Raw genomic sequence first — 7,821 nt, forward strand, 5'->3', positions numbered from 1 at the left:
AGGTCCCAGCACAGATCCCTGCGGAACTCCAGTGATCACAGGCCTCCATCTGAATATTATCCTTCCACCAAAGCCCTCTGTCTTCTGTCAGTAAGCCAGTTCCGAATCCATATGACCAAGTCGCTGTTAATCCTATGCATTACTAAATCCATGTAAACAACATCCACCCTATGGATCATCCTCGTCATTTACTCAAAAAACTCAATCAAGTTAGTAAGACACGACCTACTCATGGTGATTATCCCTAATAAACCTATTCTCCTCCAAATGGAAGTAAATACTATCCTGAAGTATACTTTCCATTAGGTTCCCTATGACTGATGTGAGGCTCATGTGAGACTGATGACAGCCTATAATTAGCTGCTCTCCAGTCCTCCACTAGCAAAGACACATATTTTGGTTGTCCAGGCTCCCGCAGTCTCCTCTCTTGCCCCACACAAAAACCTGAGATAAATCCTATCAGGTCCTGGGGATTGATCCACCACACGAGCTCTAACACCTTCTCATTCTTAATCTCAAACTTATCTCACTGTCCTCCATTTCCATTTCCATCTCCTTGGTGAAAACAAATGCAAAGTACTCGTTTAGTAGCTCTCCTACATCCCCACACTCCAAGTACAAATCCCCTTCTTAAACCCTGAGTGGTCCTACTTTCTCTCTGGTTACCTACTTGTTTTTAATATGGGTATAGAAAGTTTTGGGATTGTATTTAATCCAACTCACCATAACCATTTTGTGGCCCATTTTGCCCTTTCTAATTGCCTGCTTGAGTTCTTTCCTTCTTTCTTTATATTCTTCAACAGCTCTGTCTAATTCCATCCTCTTAAATCTGGCACGTGCTCCCTTTTCCTTTTTGACCAAATTTACAATCTCTTTTTCATCCAAAGCTCCCTGAATTTGCCAATCATTATCCCTCCTCCAGCCTGGAGCATGCTGGTTCTCAACTCCAAGTCTAATCAACTAGTCTTTAACCAACTCCCACATGCCAGACGTAGACTTACCCATTAACAATTGATCCCAGTGTACCCTGCCAAATTCCTGCCTAATAAAGTTCAGCCTTCTCCCTTTTCAAAACAATCTTAAAACTCATGGAGTTGTGATCATTATCCCCAAAATGCTCATCCACTAAAATACCAGTTACCTGGCCAGACTCATTTCCCAACACAAAATCCAGTCTATTCCCTTGTCATGTTAGACTATGCACATACTGTTTCAAGAAACCCTCTTAGATACACCCCACAAATTCTGCCCATTGGCAATGAGTCAATGTTGGGGGAGTTAAAGTCACCCACTAAGACAACTCTGCTACTTTGGCATATTTGCATCGGTTCCTCTATCCTGCTTGCTATTGAGGGAGGTGAGGGGGATGGGGGGGGGGGGGGGGGGGGGGGTACAATCCCATCAGAGTGCTTGCACCTTTTTAATTTCTAACCTCCACCATATCACCTCAGTGGACCAAACCTCTGGTATGTCATCTCAACATTTTACTCAATTCTGATCTGAAAGATACGCAGATCCAAGCTTATTCTTATTCATTTGTGGTGATGTTTGTGGTGAAGTCACTCACCTCGCAGTAAGTGAGCATTGCATTGCACCCAAGACAAAGTGACTTGGCATCTTTAACTGTGAACACAAAATCTCTTTTCTATTCTGGCTCTGAATAAAAACTTTGTACAATTTCGTACAATTCTATGATGGCATTTTTATCCACATAATTAATCTGGAACTACAAACATTGAAATCTTGCAAGTAGTGAGCATGACTTACAATAATACATGAACCCTATTCTCTGCAGAAGCATTCAGTAGGAAAATGACAAACCATTAATCACAATGGCTGAATACAATCTATGTTTGAATACAGTCTGTATGCAGCCATTTCATGTCCTAATGTAGACTGCTACAGCAATTGCTTGTTTTATAGTCAGGCAAGACTAGAAAGCACAACGCACAGGTTACGATAGCCATCCTACATTTTACCAAATGCAATGGACATTTGATAAAAATTAGAAGTTAAAGAATATGTTTGAATGTCACATTTCAACTGGTTTGGCCAACCTGGTAAAAATCATGAAGGATTTGATTAAACATTTCCAATGTCTAAAGGATACAGGTTTGAGTTAGTTGGCAAGAGAACTAGCAGTGACTTGAGGAAAACATTCCCAAGCAATTAGCTACTAGGATTTAAAATGTACTGCTTGATAGGGTGATGGATGGAAGTGCAATGGTGGCCTTCAAAAATACATTGGTTAGAGTCTTGAAGTAAGTAAAATGTAGGGACTAGGATCACTTGCAGTGTTCCTACATTGCTGGATACTCAGTGAATTTGTTGTTTTACTCGCAATATGAGAGATCTGCGAAGGCAAAAGAGATGCACAGAAAATACCAAAGACATGGGAATAATTGAACTGCCAAGGATAGAGAACTTTGGCACCGAATACTGGAGTAAAGGAAGATTCAACTCTCTTCTCCTCATCAGTCCTTCAGGATCAATGAAGTTTTGCTTCCTCAACATTTCTATGGTTTCCAAGCAGTAGATGAAGCCAATATACAATCAGAAAGTGGGGCAGGAGGTGTCTTTCAGCACAGCCATTTTAACTGATCTTCTGTGTGCTCCCAATCCAGGAGTCAACATTTTCAATGCCAACCCAAAGCCAGAGACTACAGATGGCGATAGGAATTTATTTATTTTTTTACATTTCATTCAAACAAGACTTATTCCAACCAACCATCAACAAAATCTGATTCGTTGGGAAATTATCAATAATATCTGATTTAATATCTGACATCTGCTCATAGCATGAGGCTGATGAAATATGGAAAAATAAAATGAATCTTTTAGATATATAATTAAAAACTAGATTACTGCACACAAACGTGTTAATATGCAGCATGACGATTGACAGATTCTTGATTGGTATGGGTGTCAAAGGTTACAGGAGAAGGCAACAGAATGATGTTGAGAGGGAAGGATAGATCGGCCATGATTGAATGAGGGAATAGACGAGATGGGCCGAATGGCCTATTTCTATTTCCGTGACTTATGAACTTATGGGCACTTTTTCTATTTCTTAAAGCAAAGTTCTGATGAAGATTCCAGACAAATATCTCTGTCAGGCATCTTTACAGTGCCACAAAATCAGATGGCAACCAGGTTCAAAGCTTTACCAATCTGAAAACTGGATAACATCAGCAATTTACAAAATCCTTCTCTTTGATGTAATTCTTTTGTCAGGAGCCCTCTTTTAGTGAAAGTGTTAATCCTTGCTGAGGTATACTTCCATACAATGTTGGGACTCTGCTATTCCATCCAATAAATGTTTTTCCCGTATGAATATAGACTGTAAGTTTTTGTGGGCTATTGGCATTGAGGAATTCACAGCTGAACTCAACCTGATGCCTATCACATGCATGCCCTTGCCAGTAGAGGTCACTGATTGGCAATCTCCATCATAAATGTTGATTGATTTTTCCCTGCCTAACCCAAAGATACCAAGGCCAAATCCAGTACACTTATTGCACCTTGCCTGAAATGAGATATATTGACGAAGTGATTGAACCTTGAACTGTCTCTTATGTCTCAGCGTGTTTCATTATCATAAAAATATATATTTTTCCAGTCTAGATTTAATTAACATCTATGCCTACATATTCCAAAAGTGTCTCTAGTTTAGAGCTGACCATCACCTCAGTTTGGTTATGTTTGTGCCTGTCATCAAGTGGTACATGGTGTAACTGAGACATTGCCTTTTCCATCGGACTCCAGCAGATTAAAATTCATATAACATTGGCTGTCACTCACACAGCCACATCTCTCAGTGTATACAATTTTCTATGCAGTGCTTATATGAATATTTCAGCAAGACTGAATCTGCTGACAACTGAGTGACATTTGTTGACTAAAGACTTATTCAATTAGCAGAAGCAATTGGATTTTGGAATATCCCAGACCCTCTTCCCAAAGATGAACCGCACAAAGGTTATTCTGATGTAAACATCAACTTAACATGTACAAGAATGGTCATTAAGCCTTAAGTCTGAAGAAGGCTCTCGACCCAAAACGTCACCCATTCCTTCTCTCCAGAGATGCTGACACGCTGAGTTACTCCAGCATTTTATGTCTGAGCCTTAAACTGATTCTGCCATTCAATTCGATTGTAGCTAATTTTCACCTCACGTCTATTCCACTATCTTTGATCCATACTCCTCGACAGTCACACATACCAAAAGTAAGCAATCTTTATCTTGCAATAGCCAATTAGCTGAGAATCCATAGTTTTATGAGAGTGACTTCTAGATTTCCCTTGCCCCCATTGTGTAAAACTGCGTCATTACTTCACTCTTAAATGACTAGCTCTCAGGTGAAATATTTGCAATCTTGGTCCAGGATACCCACCAGTGGAAAAAGCATTTCTATATCTGTTCTATTAAATCCACATAGTTTGATTTTATCACCTCCTTCACTGCAATGTTGACATAAATTCATATTGATTGAAAATAAATAATAAACTGCTGGAAGTACTCGAGCAACATTTGGATGGCCAACATTTCAGGTCAAGACCCTGCATCATGACCCATTATTCCTTACTGAGAATAAAGTAGCATTAAGAATCAAAAACATTTAATTGCAGTTAAAATTAGGTAAGCAGATCCTCACACCTTCTGTTTTAAAAAGCACAGCACTTATGCTGAATACAAAAATCTGAAATGCATTCTTTATGTACGTTATATACCTTACATACACCACACCATATATATCACACATTTCCAGGCATTCATGCAAATAGTTCTATATATCATCTTGCTTTGCAAGTTCTCTAAACTGAATTGGAATCAAAAATCTTTCAATTGAAGTTTGAAAATGTGAAATGAACTTTACACCCATGTCATAAAAGGACTGTGGGCTAACAATTTATGGATTATTAGCATTTTCCATTTTCAGGGTAAAAGTATACATAGTTCAGACTAGGCATTAGACAAAGGCATTATAAATAATACAATTCAGAGTCTGATGGAGAAAGGTCACTAATTGCCCAGTGAATGCAATGCATCATCTCCAAATACGAACTGAAGGAAGAAAACAGACTATGTATTTCTAAAAAAAAGGCTCTTTTCGTAGTCTCACAATGCATGGCAATGTACATTTAGGTGGCACACGAAGCAAGTCAGTCTTTTTTTTTCAATGGAAAGCATAGAGCAGGTTTCAGAGGATTTGATGCTTTTCTAAAACATTTCTATTCTCATCCTCCTATATGCAGCAGGAGGCCCTACAGTTCTGAAAGGGTTAGTGATTTTGCTGCTCAGATGCCGTGCCTGGATGTTTGGTGGTTTCTATTGAATGGGATCTGTTTAAAGCAGCAGGGATTCCAGTTAGAACCAGCCTACGAGACCAGAATATGAATAGGAGAAGCAGCTCACAAATACCACACTAAACACTTTATAGAAAAGGGAAAATTCCCACATCAAGCATGGTTTTGAAGTGGTGATGATGGGGGTGGGGAAGTTGCCTTGGGGAGACTATCAGAAGACAATTACCCGCTGGGTTCACTATATCCAGCAAATCTTCAACATTGCACATCATATGTGCTAAACAAAGCAGAAATCAGGGGAGTGCAAGTCTATCAAATCGCACCTAACTCAAGTAGAAATTGCACACAAACAAGACAAATGAGGCAAACTGAATAGTACCGTCCACTGACAAAGCAGAACTGTCCAACCAATCTCATCATTATTGATCTCAAAGTTTGTCTATCAAATAAAATTAATCGTTGATCATATCAATAAATGTTCTTCTGTCTTCAACTTCCACACACACACACACACACACACACACACACACACACACACATTTGGCTGGACTCAATCTCCATGACAACTGCTAGCCTGGTGATTTTTCTGTTTGTCTACAGTGATCAGTTGTAATGATACATACAAATTACATAAAACAATGTTGAGGACTGTGAAAAAAGATGATGCAGAACCAAGCATGAAACTCGGCGCAACACAAAAAGAATTCCAATTAAGCCGAAGGACATTCCAAATCTATTTGCATTCAACAGTGAAGCTAGACTCCACTGTGAAGCATCAATTCCATCGAAAACACAGTACCAGAAGCATAGATACATCGTCAACCATCTGGGCTTTCTTCTCTTGAAAATCGCGAACAGATTTTTATTTTCAGATAACACTTGCTTTTCGGTTGAAGAGAGTGGAATTCTGTTGTTATTTGTTTTGGATAAACCAACAAGAGATGGGGAAATGTTGATAAGATTCCCGGGGACAGGCGACTGAGCGGAATCACAGTGTGGAGAACTAGTGTGATGGAGCCCCCGAGTGAGTGCAGGATGTCCGCTCCGCGCTCGGCATCATCCCCAGCTTCCCTGCTCCACCGCCGGCCACTCTTACCTGGGGCTGGGGAGGTTCTCAGCACCGGCCTGGGACTGAGCTGTCGCCCCTCTGCTCGGGCTCTGTGTCCTTGTCTCCCCGGGTTGATGGGGCGCTCCCTGCACTGTGCTGAGACGACTGTCGAGCCGGTTCGACCGCTGCCTCTCCCTCCTCCTGCAAGGGTGGGGGGAGGAGGAGGAGAAGGGAGGGGGAGACGGGGGGGGTTGCTCGGGAACGTGCCGCGGGCACGAGCAATGCGCGGGCACGGCGGCGAGCGACGTGACCTGAATCTGATCAGCCTGGAACGAGTGTGGGAGACGGGGAATAATGGCAAGGGAGATGTGTCCATCTACCGCCTCTCCATCACTTAGCCGCGGAACAAAACCAAACTCCGCTATAACATGCACAGCAGCTCGCCTTCAGATGGTCTGCTTTCCAACGGAAAATAGTGTCTTATCTCCAAAAAATACGACAGGAAGGTTAAAATAAATATGGACACAAAATGCTGGAATAACTCAGCATCTCGGGAGAGAAGGAACGGGTTACGTTTCGGATCGAGACCCTACTTCAGACTGAGCCTTATAAGGACTGAGAAATAAAGAGTCAGGAGAGAAAGAGGTTGGAAAGCGAGGGACACGGTGGTGGGGTTATGAGTTGGGACTCTAGATGCGGGCAACGAGACTCCCTTCCTGAAATAACATTGACCCATGTGTTGATGGACTGAGCCATCGTGCAGCGTGCCCGGTGAGCTGGACCTTGTTCAGCTTCACATACGTTTGGCCACAAGTTGCTGGGAGTGCGAGGCGATAACGGCGCCGGGGGAGGCCGGGGTGCGCTCTACATCTTTGTAAACGACAAGGCAAACATTATGTTTCCTTCCAAGATAGACACAAAAAGCTGGAGTAATTCAGCGGGTCAGAAAGCATCTCTGGAGAAAAAGGAATAGGTGACGTTTCGGATCGAGACCCAAGTTCTTCAGATACATTGTTTCCTTCGTCAATTACATTAAAATTCTAGCACGAAGAGGGAGATGAACCGTAAGCAAATTAGATGCAGAAAAATTAAAGTGGAGGCGAGGGATAATGGATTTAATAACGAAAGGAAAAGCATTAAAAAAACTATTGAACATTTGATTTTTTTTAAATCCAACCCTAATTTGGGTTGATTGGAACTTCATGAAAATAATGTCTTATGAAGATTAGCCAAGCAGTTTAGGCAGATACTATAACATTTAAAATACACTTGGACAGGTACCTGGATATGAAAGGTTTAGAGGGATATGGACCAAAAGTGGGCAAATGGGACGAACGTAGACGGGGCATCATGGTAAGCATGGATGAGTTGGGCCAAACGGCCTGTTTCTGTACTGTGTGACCCTAGGTCTCTATAATGTTGAGCTAAACATAATTGCAGATGCTGAAAATCCAAAAATAAAAAA

The 7,821-nt window shown here is 41.4% G+C and overlaps 1 protein-coding gene across 5 annotated transcripts in view; it reads right to left on the minus strand.

Annotated features, from left to right (window-relative positions):
* nlgn3 (neuroligin 3) overlaps nt 1-6,597 on the minus strand; it is a 236,054-nt gene extending 229,457 nt beyond the window's left edge. For all 5 annotated transcript variants that reach the window (XM_033030639.1, XM_033030636.1, XM_033030638.1 and 2 more), the window contains exon 1: nt 6,405-6,597. The gene's annotated coding sequence lies outside the window, so the exon portion shown is untranslated. The remainder of the gene's footprint in view (nt 1-6,404) is intronic.
* Between the last annotated feature and the right edge of the window lie 1,224 nt (nt 6,598-7,821).

This window comes from Amblyraja radiata, chromosome 12 (assembly GCF_010909765.2).
Source record: "Amblyraja radiata isolate CabotCenter1 chromosome 12, sAmbRad1.1.pri, whole genome shotgun sequence".
NCBI classification, from domain to species: Eukaryota; Metazoa; Chordata; class Chondrichthyes; order Rajiformes; family Rajidae; genus Amblyraja; species Amblyraja radiata.